At 42.1% G+C, this 17,304-nt stretch overlaps 1 long non-coding RNA gene across 2 annotated transcripts in view; it reads left to right on the forward strand.

Annotated features, from left to right (window-relative positions):
• Positions 1-17,304, forward strand: part of LOC116560177 — a 71,020-nt gene that overhangs the window by 39,332 nt on the left and 14,384 nt on the right. For both annotated transcript variants that reach the window (XR_004272838.1, XR_004272837.1), the window contains exons 3-4: positions 4,115-4,316; positions 16,024-16,194. This is a non-coding gene — a long non-coding RNA (uncharacterized LOC116560177). The remainder of the gene's footprint in view (positions 1-4,114; positions 4,317-16,023; positions 16,195-17,304) is intronic.

The raw sequence follows: 17,304 nt of genomic DNA on the forward strand, positions 1-17,304 counted from the left end.
TTAGAAGTTGAAGTTCTGTAGTGGGCTTTCTGTTGTGGGTGAAGTGGGGTCACATTTCCCCCCACTACCCCCTTAGCGTTTGGCTGGAGTAGAGCCATTATTGTCTATAAGTTTTGTTTTGCTAGGTTGCTTTTTTCCTGTTTTTCTGGCTAGGGATAGCACACTTTTCTTGGCCCTATTTTTGTCTGCTCCAGTTGGTGTTTCTGGGTTGTAGGCTTCTTCGGTTCCAAGTCTGGGATGCATGAGTCAAAAAGAAAACCCATGGAATTCACTAATGTGCTATTTCTCAGGTCCTAAGTCCCTATCTAATCTGGCTTCTTCTCTTTACATTTTGGAGTCATTTTTATTTTACATATAATGTCCAGGATTTTTAGTTGCCCTCAGTGACAGGAATAGGGTAAAAGTATGTCAATTCCATCTTCCTGGAAGTGAAAATCTCTCCTTATTTTTTAATATTGACAACTAGCAAAACGAAAATTAACACATTTGGAAAGGGGCATCAAAGAAAGATCTACAGACCCTATTTGGCTTAAGGGTGTCTTTTTGTGATTTCCATGCTAACAGAAGGGCATTTAAGGAATAAGAATCTTTACTTGCGTAGGGGGATGTGGTCAGGAGGTATAGTGGGGAAAAGGGAGAGAGAGAGATAACGTTGGAACTTGGGGATCCATGTGGCATGGCTTAGAAAGCAGACACCTCTAAAACAGACCACAGCAGGTCTCTGGGGGAGCATTCCTGGCTTCTGGGAAAACTTTAGTGCTTGAAATCCTGCGTTCAAGTTTGTTGGGGTGCGGCAAAACTAAAAAAAATTATTTACTGAAAAGAAAACTGCTCTTCTGATTATAAAATTAATATAGTTTCCTGTTGGAAAATTAGGAAAACACAGCCAAGAAGAAAGAAGGAAATCATATTTAAACCCTTTATCCAGAGACTACTGTTAATATTTTAGCATGCTCCTTTCATTCATTTTTAAAATCTGCCTATCATGTATGTAAATGATGCTGTGGCTATTCTTTTTGCATACTTTTAACTACTTTTTTCCACTTTAATTATATCATAAATGTATTCCCCTGGCAATGAATATTTTGGAGAGAGCATGACTTTTGATAGCTTCATTGTATTTCATTATGTGAAATTTAGCAACAGTTCTACCGTTAAATGTTTTGTTGTTCATAACTTTTCATTATTATAAATAGTGCTGTGATGAGAATGTAAGAAATGTTTGGCCACATGTCTCATTAAGTTTTAGAACTGGGATTACTTGAGCAAAAGGCATTTAAGGCTTTTGATTTGATTTTATAATTAGATTATTCTCCAGAAAGATTACCAATTTACATTCCCACCAGTGGTATGTAAATTTCTGCTACAATGCACTCTTGTAGGTACTGAATGTTATCATTTAAAAAATCTTCACAAATTTAAAGGCAAAAGGTATCATATTATCTAATTCATATTTATTTTATTAGTAATTGCTATTAAAATTAAATATCATTTCTCTTTTTCTGTCTTAACTTTTTTCTGATAACTGCTTTTTGTTATTTGTACATTTTTTTTCTGTTGTGCTTTTCTACTTGCTTGTTAGATGTATTACAAGGATGGTTCTCAAGTTTGTCATTGCCTTTTAATTTTGTTCGTGGTGATTACTTTTGACATAGAGCAGTCTACAGTTTCAAATCTATTATTATTTCCTTGGATTCCTAAAGAGCTTTTGGGCTTGGGGGTCCTTCTGTACCAGTCCAGTTTTATCTATTACTGCATATCAAGTGACCTCAAAATGTAATAGCTTAAAACAACCCCTTTATTATATTTTATAATTTTTGTAAGTTAAGGATTTGAGCAGGGCTCGGCTGGTGGGTTTTCTGCATTACTTGTGGTGGTGACAGAAGTCATTCAATGTTAATTACCTGGTGGATGGGCTAGTTTGGAGAGTCCAAGGTGGAGTAGCTCACGTGTCTGGAAACTTGGTGGGGATGGTGGGTCATCCAGTGATCTTGGGGTAGTTAGAACCTTTACTTGGCAGCCCAGGACTCCAAAAGCAAGTGTTCTAGGAACCAAAGAGGAAGCTGAACCAAAGAGGAATGCCTTTTATGACAAAGCCTTGGATGTTAGCTACTCTGTTGGTGAAAGCAGTCTCAAGCCTACTCACATTCAATTGGGTTTCATGGAATATGGTATAGCATGGAATCTGTGGCCATATTTTAAAATTGCTACAGCAGCCCAAGATAAGTTAAATACACACTTAAATTTTCTTCTAGCTTGTTTATGCCCCTCTGCCTCCTCCTGCCCCTCCTTTCCTTCCTTCTCCTCCTCCCCTTTTCTTTCTTTATAGAAATATTAAATCCTTAATCCATATGGAGATCATTTAATACAGATTTATAATGAGGTTCAAATTTGAATTATTTCCCTAGTAAATGGTTTCACTGTAATTTTTTTGTTGTTGTTGGATAATCGTTTCTTTATTGACAGCTGCTGACTTTTATAGATACTAGTGACTGTGTGAATGTTCTGTTAATGGAAAAGAAAATGCCCTTCATGCTTTATGATTCGTTTTCTAGCACTGGTCTCCCTAGTCCAGCTTTCAGTCTGAGAAGCAACCAAGCACACTGCTGATGCTGGGCTAGTCAGTGAGTGTCTGGCTGGCTTACTTTCTCTGGGTGGCTTGCTTTCCAGATGAACTTCCTTGGCTAGAAGGACTCTGCAACTCGGGGCCTGATTGTTGACTGAACTTAGAGGGGCTCCTACTTTTCAATCTACTCAAAATAGTAGGCTCTGGTACTTTTGAGAGCTCTGTGTCTTGGGCTATTGCCATGGCATGTATCTGAGGTAGTTTTGTTGTTATGATTCTAAGTGTGATGGTTCCTGCAAAAGATTATTTCTGAGATGAAGTAACTTGACTGTTTCTAAGGAGGAGAGCATTAACTCATTTCATTAACATACTAAGCTAAAATTGGAGAGAAAATCCTGTACCACAAGAAGGTTTCCCTACAACCTCTCCCTCTATCTGAAGGTCTTATCTCCACTCAACATTCCTCCACTCCAGAAGGACCTTCTGACCTGGCCGCCAGCTTCCTCACCCACATCTCGACTTCCTCCTTTTTACCTCTACTATCACCAAGAAGTGCAGAGCTCAGCCCTATCGTCAGAGCTCTTGAAATGCTAAATTCTGCTTGATCATTCATTTTATTAACAACTACCAACACTATTGCTGTTGTTGTTGCTGCCATTCACTTGCCTATGTACCCTATAATCTGCTAGCTTTACTATAATAATTCCATCCAACAGTTCGTTGAGATAGCTACTAGTATTCCCTTTATTTATTTATTTTTTGAGACGGAGTTTTGCACCGTTGCCCAGGCTGGAGTGCAGTCGTGCAATCTCGGCTCACTGCAACTTCCGCCTCCTGGGTTCAGGTGATTCTTCTGCCTCAGCCTCCCAAAGAGCTGGAATTACAGGTGCTTGCCACCACACCCAGCTATTTTTTTTTGTATTTTTTTTAGTAGAGATGGGATTTTACTATGTTGGCCAAGATGGTCTCAAACCCCTGACCTCGTGATCCACCCACCTTGGCCTCCCAAAGTGCTGGGATTACAGGCACGAGCCACCGTGCCCGGCCATATTCCCATTTTTAAAAATGAGTAGATGGTGGTTTAGAGATGTGGAAAAATATGTTCAGGCTGTGTAGTTAGTAAATGATGGATCAGGACTTTTAAGTCTGGTAGTCTGCTAACTTTTAGACACTGTGTGTTTCTTCCTCCCTTCTCTCATAGTAATCCCCAGTTCCTAACTGTAGATTGGTATTTCCACTTCTCCCTGTAAAAGGGCCACACGCTGCTGATATCATGGGTCACAGGGAGGAGTATCTATTTGAGGACATACAATCCCTGTCTGGCAGGGACCCACATTTGAAACTCAGTCTTCCTGAAGGTTTACTTACCTGATCCCTCTGTTTCCAGCCAGCTCTTGCTGAGGGGTAGGAGCCTTATTCTCTTAGACAACACAGAGTGGAGACGTGCTTTAGGTAATTGGCCTGCCCTGTGAAAACTCCTTGCTGTTTTCTCAGGTGAGTTTGTTTGTAATTGAACTGCAGCTCCGTGACTTACTGCTTCTTTTCCAGGCTCTTATAGGGTAAATTTGCTTCTGTGGCCTGAGTCCAGAACACACCCTAGTCTTCTCCGAAGAGAAGCAGAGTCAGGGAAGGAAGAGATTTTGTAATGTGGACAGTGTTCAGTGTTCATCGCTGAGGAATTGAGCGTCAGTTTGCATTCGTCATGGGCTGAGGACCCCGCAGCTGTTGGAAGGCCAGCAGCAGTGTAAAGGTAAGACTGAATGGTGAGGACTTCCTGGGATGGAGGAGGTAGAGAAATTAAAGGAAGCTTCCTGAGGTTATGCCCCTTTGCTCCCTGTGTTCATTTACTGGAGCTGCCATAACAAAATACACAGCCTGGTTGGCTTAAACAACAGAAACTTACTATCTTACAGTATTGGGGGCTGGAAGACCAACACCAAGGTGTCTTCAGGTTTGGTTTCTCTTGAGGCCTCTCTCCTTGACTTCTCCCTATGTTTTCACATGGTGTCTCAGTTGTGTGCCCTTGGTATCTCTTTTTGTGTCCCAATTTCCTCTTCTTATAAGGACAATAGTCAAAATGGATTAGGGCCCACTCTAATGACCTCATTTTAACTCAGTCACCTTTTAAAGGACCCTCACTCCAAATATAGTCACATTCTGAGGTCCCAGTGGTTAGATCATCAACATGTGACTCTTAGGGGGAACATAATTCTGCCTAAAGTACTCCCTTATCGGCCCTTCTGAGAATACCAAGCAGTGGAGACCTAAGCTTTGAGCACCTCTGGTCCTGCCAGACCTCAGAGAGCATGAATGGGAGAGAGACTGGCCAACCTAAGGTTACATAAATGAATAATGAGTCACCAGTGAGCAACAATTTGATCATAAAATTTTTTGTTTAATATAAATCTTGGCAAGGGAAACTTATTGGCATGTCTTCAGGGCCATACAGTTCTCTTACCTATTTATTTCTTTTGCAAGGAATTAGAAGTTTTCAAGCTAAAAAAAAAAAAAAAAAAGAAAAAAACTAAATCTTTATGAAACCTTAGCAGAGTCTCTGGGGAAGTTGTGAATTGTGTGTTTTTGTCCATTAATAAAAGTATTGTATTCTCCAGAGGGAGGCATTGGTCAATTTTGTAACAGAGACTGAAATTGATGCCAAATATTACCATTTCACTCTTGACATTTATCTGGAATTAGGATGTGTACAAACCTTGTGACCTAGCATTACAAGAAGATTTTGTTTGTTTTGCACTGGTGAGCTTACTTTAACCTCTTCTATACTAGAAGATTTTGGTAGTGCTTTGCTTCTGTTGCAGCCCATATGGGTAATGATTATAAAGTCATCTTATGCTAATGCTTTCGAAAAGGCTTTATCTCTGCAACCAAATTGTAGCTCTGATTAAGAAGGGTCCTTGTCTTACATTGGCTTATTTTGCTAAGCATAAAATTGGAGTAATTTTACTCATTACCTGCTACTTAGAGGTCAACATGTCCAACCTCCTCTGTTGCAGACACTGTTGGTTGCCCACCAGGGAGTAATTTCCCCCTTTCTACCTTTCTATCAACACCCTGATTTTAGTAACCCTCCTTTGAGGGGTCATGTTCTTTTTAAGAATTGGTCTCTACCCAACCATAGATGGTAAATCTCCATTGGTTTAGGCCAATTTATGGTGGCCTTTTCTTGTCTGGTGATTGTTTAATCAGGGGTAAACTATGCCGATTCTTGACAAGGAAAGATAGGGGGACATCTGATGGAGGGGCACAAGATTAGAACATTCTCTTTTTCTGCCTCTGAAGATTGTTGATAGCATATGAGACCTGACCCACAGAAGATCTTAGGACTGTGGAGGAAAACTGCAGAATAGCTGGGCTGGACCCATGCTGTATCTATGTCAGCGAATTAATCCACCTTGAAATTGCTCTACCTCTACACTTCATGTTATGCACAATAATAAACGTCCTTATTGTTTAAGCTACTTTTGGTTAGGTCTTCTATAATTTGCTACCCAAATCATCTTACACAGACTTTGTTCGGAAAGTTGACGTTGCCTGGGAAGCTGAGTGTCTTGGTCCATTTTGTGTTGTTGTAAAGGAATATCAGAAACTAGGTAGTTTATAAAGAAAAGAGATTCATTTGGATCACAATTCTGATGACTGAAGAGTTCAAGATTGGGTATTTGCATCTAGTGAGGGCCCCAGGAAGCTTCCACTCATGGTGGAAAGTGAAGGGGAGCCAGCATGTGCAGAGATCACATGGTGAGAGACAAAGCAAGAGAAAGGTTGGTGGTGCCAGTGTCTTTTAAACAAAAAGCTCTCATGGGAACTAATAGAGTCAGAACTCACTCACCTCCTAGGGAGGGCATTGCTCTATTCATGAGGAATCCACCCCCATGACCCAAACACCTTCCATTAGGCCCCATTTCCAACATTGGTGTTCAAATCTTGATATGACTTTTGGAAGCAACAGATATCCAAACCATAGCACCAAATCAAAAAAACTCCTTTCTTTCTCACATGTGAAAGGAGAAAGAAGGCAGCCATGTTTGGCTAGCAGTACTGGTTGGTCTGTCTCCTGAAGAAACTTCTCTGCTAATGTTCTTCAAAGACCTGCTACTGAAGGGAAGACTGTTTCCTAAGATCGAGCTGGTTCAAAAAGAATACATCCAATAGGTAGCAAAGAAAGGTCTCGTCCCATTTGACAGGAGACAGGATTCATTGTTGCTGACTTTCTGGATACCAAGAAGGGATTCAAGCCAGGAAGTCATTAGCTGATTGCAGCAATTTTTGCACAAATGTGATTTCAAAGTGTGACTCTCATCTTGCCAACTTTGTGAGGTAAGGATCTAGCCAAGGATGGAGAGTGTTTCATAAACATTCCGTTAGCATTGCTAGAAACCACAGAGCCCAGTGATATCACTGCCAGACAGTTGTGCAGTACCTAAAACAATTGACACTAGGAATCTGAATTTGAGACCAGCCTGGGAAACATACTTAGAACCCCATCTCAGAGAAAAAAAAGTAGCCAGGTATGGTGGTGAGCACCTGTAGTCCCAGCTACTCAGAAGGCCGAGGTGGGCGGATTACTTGAGCCCAGGAGTTCGAGACTGCAGTGATCTATGATGACATCACTGCACTCTAGCCTGGGTGACCCAGCAAAATCCTGTCTCAAATTTAAAAAAAATGAATGAAAGAAAATAGAAATCTTAGAGGGAAAACAAACTGTGGTAGGATGGCAGCTTTCTTCTGTCCACATATGCTGAGCTGAGATTTGGTACATTTGGTAGTGAAACACCTGATGTTAGAATTCTATGGAAAGTTAAAATCAAACCAGGGGTCCAGTCTCCCCAAACATGCTATCTAAATAAGGTCATTATCAGCAATACTCAATGAATGCCAGGGGGCTGCTTGGTACCCTACTTTGGGCTCAGATAGACTGAGGAGTATGGGGAAGGCAGTTCCTGGTCTACATTGTCTTTTCCTGAGGGACTCAGGAACTCTCTTCTGCTAGGTAGGGCTTACGTAATCTTTTCAAAATGATACAACCCATGATTGGTCTTACCCAGGGATGGCATATGACCTGTTTGGTAGGGATTATAATCTTTCACCTACAGAGCTATGGACAGCTCCAAATTAGTAGTTCCTTTAGATTGTAAGGATAAATTTCTACTCCCTGGAACTGGGTTCTTGAATTCACCATGACCCCCAACCTGCATTCGGCACATTTTTCTTCATTCTTGGTACATTTCATACCTTATCCTGTAGGTAGGAACAAATTAGTTACCCAACTTCTCTCCCACCTCCACCTCCACCAAACTAATTTATCTGTATTTGCTAAAGGAATCCTCTGAATGGAAGACAATGCTCCTCAGCCTCCAGGAAGAATCTAAAGTGGGCAAATAGGAAAGCAAATCAGAGAGCAAAGGATAAATCTCTCTTAAAGCATTTGTTCATTCATTCATTCAAAAAATATTTATTAACTACTACTCAGGAGGCTGCGGCATGAGAATTGATTGAACCCAGGAGGCAGAGGTTTCGGAGAGCTGAGATTGTGCCACTGCACTCCAGCCTAGGCGATGGAGCAATGCTGTCTCAAAAAAAAAAAAACTCACAAAATGTTATTGAGGTCCTATTTTGTGCTATGCTCTGTGATAGACACTAGAGATGCCGTCATGAACAAGACAAATATCTCTGCTCTTAGGAGTTTATAGTCTGAAAAAGACAGAGAAGGTGATAAAATATTCAATTATAAATTCAAATAAGTGCTTCAAAGGATAAAAACTGGATAATAAGAGGCAAAAAGTGGAGGGACAAACCTACTTTACTTTTACGGTCAAGGAAGGAGGTCACATTAAAACAAGACCTGAGGATCAAGGAATCAGTTGTGAAAAATCTTTCTTGGAGGGGTATATACTGTACTTTGAGACACTGTGGTAAGAATAGACTTGAGTGTTCAAAGAATTAAAAGACAGGTCATGTGGCTGGAATATTGAGGGGAGGGAGAGTATTTGAAAATGAAATTGGAGTTGGATGTGGTCGCTTACACCTGTTATCCCAGCACCTTGGGAAACTAAGGCAGGAAGATCCCTTGAGTCTGGGAGTTCGAGACCAGCCTAGGCAACATATTGAAACCCTATTTCTACAAAAAATACAAAAATCAGCTGGCTGCAGTAGCACATGCCTGCAGTCCCAGCCACTTGGGAGGCTGGGGCTAGGTGGCAGGACTACTTGAGTTTGTGAGGTTGAAGCTGGGAAGTCAACCTTGCTGTAATGGCAGCTCCCCCACCCTGCTACCACTTACTAAAAACTATGTAATATCATTTCTAGAGTACAGGGAAGAATGCTTGTGGGGGAATGATAAGGGAGGAATATTTGGTTTCCTATGAAATCACCAGGCTTTAGAAAGAACTGTGCCTGACTATAAATAATGCTATGTCAAGTATGTGATTTTCAATATCAAGATTAGCACAATTAATATAATAAATTGTCCTTCAAAAGAGAACTTGATGAACCAGCATTTTAAAAGGAAGTTCTGATTGAAGTAATTGTGAAATCTTCAGATTTGACTCAGTTTCCCACCTAACTTCCTCAGTGATACAACCAAAGTGACACAGGGTCAAAATAAGTACATCTTTATTGGTGTGTATTCCATGCCTAACACTGTGATAGATGTGGTGGCTTCAAAGACATATGGATGGCCTCTGTCCTCAAGGACTTTAAAATATAGTAGGAATGGTAGAAAGAGTACACCAACACAATCACTTGAATTGCATATAACCACCACTTTGGATTTCTAATTGGCATATCACACACAGAATTCAATATGATCAAGGGATGAGAATTGGAAGGATAATTTAGGAGTCGTTAATGAGGCTTGGCCAAGCAAAGAGGTGAACAAGAATGCTGAGATTCTCCTTACACCGTGTTATTTTTCCCACAGGATTATTCTAGGTACCTGAATAGAACAGGCAGCCAGGATGGCTTGTTCATGTTCTCCTATGCTTCTATCATTGGTGGTAAAGTTGTACAGTAAATATTGGAACCCCTGGATACCATAGTAATTTCCCAGACTTTGAAATTACCATGAGGTGGGGCCTGTCCCCAATGTCATAGTTCCCCTTTTTGATACAAAGCGTGGAATAGGAAGGAAAAGAGCATTCCATAGAACTTGTGTAGAGAAAACAGGTGCTCAGGCTTAAATGCCTCTGAGATTGTAGGCTAGCATGACAGAATTCAGAATCTGAGTCTTTCATCTTGAGCAAGATGTTTGATTTTATTCTATCGGAATGAACAGGTTGGACTTGACGAATACCAACCAATAATGTCCCATTCCAACTAGTTGACCCTGTTTCTCCTGGAAGTAAGGTTCTCAAACTCCTTTTGGCGGGATTCCATTTTGCCCAATAACATAAGACATGTCACAAAGATCCCAACTATCTTGTTAGAGATTATATAGGGTTCAGTCATGTCTTTAGCTAAAGAAAAGTCTAGTGGTGTGTTCCTAAATTCCTTTCCCAGCCTCTAACACGCACAATAGATTTCCTTATATTTTTCTTTGGTTTGGTTTTCACTAGAATGGGCACTGGAATGGTTGGTATTATTGGTAATGGCAGCATCTGGGAGTGGAATTGATGGACTGAGAGAAATCCCCTGTTTGAGTCACCCATGATTCAGTTTTTTATTCCACAGGTATGGATTGGGTGGTTATTATATACCAAGACACTGTCACAAACACAGGCCTTATCAATTTTAGGAATCAACATAGCCATTACAGAAAACAGGTTGATTACCTCAAGCACTGTCTTAGATCAGCTCTCTTAAATGGCTTCATGCTTCTTGGGGTTCAAGCCTTGAACCACAGGAAGGGGGTCAGAGTGTTGAGTTGTGTTTCTAACCACTCAACTACTGGTATGTTAAAAATACCATCCAGAAGAGGATCCTTTCTTTGACTTATGTTAGGAGTTACTGTTATTTGGTGGTGTCCCTTCCAAAATTCACTTTGAAATTTAATCCCCAATACAATAATATTAAGAGGTATATGGCCTTTGAGAAGTAATTAAGTCACAAGGGCTCTCCCCTCATGAATGCAATTACTAAGATTTAGTAATTTAGCCCTTAAGAGAGGGCTAAAGGTTGAAAGGTGCCTGTTCTTACCCTTCTGCCATGTGAGGACACAGTGTTCCTCCCCACTGGTGGGTGTAGCAACAAGGCACCATCTTGGAAGCAGACAGCAGCCCTCACCAGACACTAATCCTGCTGTGTCTTGATCCTGGACTTCCCAGCTTCCAGAACGAAGAGAAATAAATTTCGATTGTTTATACATTACCCAACCTGTAGTATTTTGTTATAGCAGCTCAAACGAACCAAGATAGGACACTCCTTAATCCTTTAGTGGGTCTGCTGGTTATCCCAGACATTGCTCTCTCTCCTTCAGGCTTCCTCCTCCAGTGCACCTTATCCAAAGGGATCAGACCCTGAGATGGCTCATTCCTTCTCAGTCATACAGGACAAAACTCAGGAGATGTTTGCCAATGTACAATTGAAGGCAGCTTGTTGTGATCCAATGCAGATGATTATAAGAACAGTAAGACCTTTAAACTTGGGGTTCTTCACTTACTAGTCGCATGATGCTGAACAAGTTAATCACTGTAAATGAAATTTTTCTTATAAATACAACTAATTTAGTGTCTATATCCTAAGCTGTTGAAGAGAATCAAATGAAATCAAATATACAAGAGATCTGGGTAAGGTACAAAGTATTACACAGATGCAAATCAGTCCTGTTAGGCATATTGCTAAGGTCGGTAACAGATGTTAAGAGTGCCTGGCTCAACTCAACTCCCACCACTCCCTCTCTATGGAGTGGCAGGGTCTAAAGATCCATGGTTTCTCATTTTATCCATTTAATGCTGTAAGCATAGGGTCTAGGATTTATATCTTTTCAAGGGTCTGTTAAAATATTTGCAACGTGTGAGACATGGTGAAAATGTAAACACAAAACATATAAAGAAAACTGCAAAATAAAAAAAGAAATGAATGTTTAAGTTAATGTCTATGAAATATTTCTTTTCAATGAATCAACTGCAACACAACTCTTGCTGTGTTGTATATCAATTATTTTTAATGTGTGATATGTGTGTATCTTAATATGCTTGATACAATAAAAAGTAGGACTTCTGAAAGGAAGTTTTTAGAGCCTATGAGATATTTGGGCAGCTTTGTCTAGGTCTATGGAGAATGTGAAGGAAGAACAAAGGCCTTTTCTTTTTCTGTAGTTAAACTCATGTTCGTCTGTTGGGATCTGGTATCATATTTATTTTTAACTGGATGGTTTAAAAAAATTCTCTTTTCACTGCTTTCCTTCCTTTGGTGTCTTGCAACTTATCCACTTCAGGTAAAGAAGATGAACTAGCTCCTTCTATTCAGCTTCAACATTAGATATGCCCACTGTCTATATGTTTTGGGGAATGTTTATACATCAGGAAGGTCACCCCAATTCCCTTCCCCCCATCTGCCTCTCAGCTTCGTGTCCTATTCTTGTGGTCTGTGATCTGGGACTCTGGTTATTTGAAGGTATTTATAGAATTGTAAGAAGGCTGTTTAGCCAGGTGGGCCTGAGCTGGAGCTAAGAGGCTTTGTGAAAGCAGATGAACACCACATGGGGCTCCCCTCTTGCCTCTGCCACTCTGCTGCCTGACCCTGAGCAAGCCCTTTCCTGTCTGCTCTTCCACCTGCTTCTCTGTGTAATTAGATGCATAGCATTCAGGAGATTGGATGAGCACTAAGACCCAGCCTTCTTGTTCTGTGCTTCTGATGATACTTCCCAGTGACCCTGGCATACAAGTATGTGCCACAGCCACTCAGTGGGGAGGCATATCCATAGCCCACTCAGTGGAAGAGGTCAGGCTCGGCAGACCTTGTTCTGCTGCTTTCTTCCAAGTTGACAAAGTTGATAAAACTTTTCCAAATTGGGAAAGCAACCTACTGGATTTGCCTAATGAAGTGTTGCATACACCAGATGATTAAAAACAAAAGCATAACAAAGCTCTTTCATCTCAGGAACTGAAAGCCACTTGACATTCATTTTTCCCCCATTAATCATCCTGCTTTCCCACAGGACTCTTTGTGATGGTGGGTGATGGGGAGATGAAGGTGTTGAGGTCACATTTCAGTGGCTGCAAGGCTGCTGACAACTATTCCCTGCACTCTGCCTTACCAGCTGAACCTTGATTTGGCTCCAGTATCAGTGGCCACACTCTTCAGGGAGAGACACCTCTAGGAGGTGGAAGAATCTGCATTAGATAAGCCAATTACAGAAATTCTATTCCTCCTGCCTATAATTTTGTGCTATGATTCTGTCCAATGAGGTACATACCAGGGGAGATCTGCTAGGGTGGCAGAACCTATTGGGGAAGTTCTTGTTTTCTAAAAAGGACTCGGAGTAGGAGTGCTGCCTCTCTTCCTGCCCCCCCTTATCATTGTGCGCGTATATGATGCTCGAATGTCGGGATACTACACGAACAAACATCAACAAGCTGAGAATGGCAGAGAGAGAAAATGGAAAAAAATCTGGGTCACTGATGACATTTTTGAGCTTCTCATTTAAGGAAACTTTGGAGCTTCTTTACTATGGAAGCTGTCGTTGTGAGAGATAATAATTTGTCCTTGTTGCTCAGGGCCACTTCTAGTTGGGTTTGCTGCTGTAAGAGTATGCTAACAGCTGAGCCAAGCTGCCTCTTTTGCTCCCGCCTGCCTATCCCTGCTTAGAGAGTATCTGGGAGAGGTTATCCCAAAGATAAGGGCACCATGAGAGTGCATGTCTCCTATCAGAACTTTCCAAACCAATCTATAATGTAGGGCAGAGGAGAGGGAAAGTGAATCCCCTGTAGAATTGGTTGGGGTGTGGAGGCAAAGCCTAAAGCTGCCAGCCAGAAAGCTGAAATTTATTTGACTTCCTATGTTCTTAACTTTGAAATTCATGTGAAATTTTCATTCTAGTTTTTAAAATGTCTTGTTCTCAATGTAAAACTCCTCTTTTACCTACTTAACGGTTCAATTATTTAGCTCTTCCCACCATGCAAACGTTCAATTTAAAGTGAGGCTATGCCAACCCTGGCAAGGCTTGTGTCCCATGTGATACCAAACAGCCAAACACCTGCTCCTAGAAGCAGTCTGTCGACAGAGCTTGCAAAGGTCCGTGAGATCACTGTTGCAAACAGGGGAGAGGTCAAAGCAAAAGGAAGCACCTTGGGTGGATGTGGCAGCTTTCCTCTCCTACAAATCCTCTGGCTGGAAAGTGCAGGCAGGGAGTGATGACAGAAGCCAAGCACAGGCTACATTCCTGCCACAGGTGAGGTCTATGTAGGTGAATTCCGAGGCTGCACAGGTGACCCTTGAAGGATGACTGAAAGGCCAGGTGACTTGCTGCAGGCCGTCGTTCAGTGCCAGAGACGGCATCTCACTTCCATTATGCTTCACAAACCCTGGCAGGCTGCACTTAGATGTGAAAGGAAAATTACTGACATTATTTTGAATGTTTCTCCTGTGCTCCACTTACCTGGGCTATATTTTGGTGAAATCTAAATTCTCCTTTTGTTAAACCTCCCTGGACTGTAAGCTCAGGGAGGCCAGGGACTTTGCCATCCTGTTCCTTGTGGAATCCCTGGTACCTAGAACTATGTCTGGCACATAGTATGTGCTTCATAAACATTTTTTGAATGATGGTCTTTGAATATATTGAGTTAGGAATACTTTGAAGGCTATCCTATAGTAGGAGAGAAGAAAGTCTCTATAGTTTCTGAGGGCAACTACAGTGTAAAATAAGTTCAGACAACAGGGATAGAGAGTAACAAATGAAGACAGGGCCCTGGACACCCAGGAGTGGATCTCAGAAGGCATCCAAGGAATGAGATACTGGAGGAGGCAGGGGTGGGGACCTAAGTGTGGCCAACTGCAATAGGCACTGCTCTAGGTCTCAGGAGCCCCAAGTGAGACCACAGCTCATCTCTACCTGTGGCAGCACCTCCGTGGGCCTGGGTCCAGGATGTGGGCCACATGACGTTCTTGTGGGCCCTGGAGAGAACTGTGCTCCATCCCCTTAGTGCCTCCCCCAAGGCCTTACTAGAAGGATGGAATCTGATGACGAGATTTTTTTCAGTCCCTGTTCAATGCTCTCTTCCTGTTTAATCACCCAGCAAAGTTTCAGGACACCTGGGGTGGTTTCCACATCCTGAAGGAGAGGCTGTGGGGAATCCCCTGAATTATTCCTGGTGGGAGGAGAAGTAGGAGGTGGTGCTAAACTGCACAAGTTTGAGATAGCTAAGCTGGCACAGTGGTGGCGGAAGAGACCCTTGTTAGACTGTTCAAGGCCTTGTCTGCTAAGCACGTGGGAGAGCCCAGCAAGTGGCTGAGTGGGGCCAGGCCTCCCTCCTATCTGGCTGTCTGGCAGGGTTCCTATACTTCTTCTTGAGCTCCCTCCTCATCAACAACAACCTGGCATTTCTCTTTCCAGACTCAAGAACCTTTTGAATTCCTGGGTTCTATTCCACCTGCTCCCTCAAATACACTGCCTCTCAAATTGGAGTTTCCAAGGGAGGGAAAATTTAAGCCAAAGGTTTCCTAGCTGCTTATCTGAGCTAAGATGATCTTAGCAGTGTGCATAGTGATTGGGCACACAGGCTCTGGGGTCAGCTTGCCTGCATTCCACTCCTTGTTATGTCTTTACTAAACTGCCTAATCTTGGACAATGCACATAATATTGGTAGACTCTGGAGTTCTCCTCCGTAAAAGGGGGTTAATGATAAAACCCCTGGGATTGTTCTGAGGATTAAAATACATAATGTATGTAAGGCATTTAACACTGGGCTTGCCACAGAGCAAGTGATCAATAAATGTCAACGATCATTATTTTTGCTTCCCCTTTTTATGCTTCCTTTTATCTTTTTGTCTAAATTGCTAAGTACTTTCACATTGTTTCATGGTGAGTGTGTTTGTGAAGAGTGAAGATAGGAATGATAGGGCACAGAGGCATTTTTTTGTCTTATTTTTCAAATCATCTGATACATGCAAAAAATTGCTACTTATTGAGGACTGGGCGTGTATACTATGGTGTTTTTAAAGGACGTCCACAATTTTTCAGCACTCTTTCAAAAGAAGGAGGGGTCTAATTCCTCTCACCTAGAATATAGTTTGGTGGTAGTGACTTGCTTCTAACAAATAAAAGGCAATGGAAGTGATGCTACTGTGTGACTTTCCAGCCAGGCCAGAAAAGATGATACGGTTTCACCAGTTTCTCTCTCAAGTGAGACACGTGCCTTTGGAGCCCTGAGCTACCTCATAAGAAATCCAGAGGCCCTGAAGGGTCCATTTGGAGGGACCCTGTGGAGGGGCCCAAAGGGATAGAGGGAGGTGCCTGGGGAGCCACAGCTACTCCAGCCCCTGCTCGCTGTTTGTATTCCCAGCCCAGGAGCAAGAGGTGTGAATGAAGAACCCTTGAGATTGACCCCAGCTGTAGCCACTCACCAGACTTGCCTCAATCTCGTGGGAGACCGCGAGTCAGACTAGCTCAGCTCAGCTGCTCCCAAATTCCTGGCCCACAAAACCTGCAAGAGCTAATAAACAACATTGCTTTGGTAAGGCTAAAAGTTTTGGGTTGATTTGTTATGCATTGCTAGATAACAAATACAGGCATGACATTAACTAGTAACTCTGTGTGACATGTATTATTATCTGTTTCCCAAATGAAGAAACTAAGGTCCAGAGTTTGTACTGGATCCTCTGCACCAGGAGTCTGCCTCACTGGCTGCTGGAGGAGGTTGAAAAAAATCTGTAAAATTGCATTTTTCTGTATTTGCCCTACTAGCCTCTCACGATTCTAAGATTAAACACATGATCATATTGTGTTTGGAAGCTCACCACCTGTTCAAAACACTCGGGGCTCATAGTTAACTGGCAGACCCAGCCCCTGAAGTGAATTTACTGAAAGGCTGTATCCTGCGTCTCCTTAGAACAGTGTTGGGTTTCAGAGTCAGCGTCAGGGTAAAGCTGCTAGTTAAAGGGGGTGGTCAGCAGGCCCAGAGGGCCCAGGTTGCCCTGGGGAAGCCTGGAGAAGGCTGTGAAGTTCCAGGCTTCAGGCAGGCAAGGAAGGAGCCGTATGGTGTGTGGTGAAAATGGCAGAAGAAAACAGAACCAACAAGGCTGAGGAGTGGGAGCACAGCTGAGACGGAGGTGAGAAAAGCATGGTGTAATGCAAGCTCCGAAGAGCAGTGGGGGAGATCTTCACAGGCAGGATGGCCGGATGCGCCCCAGAGACAGACAAGGGCTCTGCTGCGGCTGCCAAAGGGAAGCAGTTGGTTTGATATTAGACCCAAGGGGATTTACATGCCAATGTCCACTTTAGAATTTCTATCCTAATCTCTGAACTCATTTACTTCTAAAATGTAGATGTAAATATTTCTGAGAAGACAGGGTCCATTCATTCAGCTCAACGTCTACCAAGCACCTATTACGTGCTGGTGACCAGTGACAATGGGACATATATAGAATATAAATAAAACATGTTCCTCCCAAGAGGAACAGGGTCTGGAGGGAAATGATAATTTTTGGAGACCTGTTGTGTGCCAGGTCCTATTTGGGGTGATTTAAATTATCTCATTTAATCTTGACATCAATTCTACAAAATAGGCATGACTTTTATAAGAAGCTGAGCTTAGAGAAATTAAACAACATGCTTAAAGTTATAT

Source organism: Sapajus apella, unplaced genomic scaffold (genome assembly GCF_009761245.1).
Source record: "Sapajus apella isolate SASKATOON/1434 unplaced genomic scaffold, GSC_monkey_1.0 scaffold25, whole genome shotgun sequence".
Lineage (NCBI taxonomy): Eukaryota > Metazoa > Chordata > Mammalia > Primates > Cebidae > Sapajus > Sapajus apella.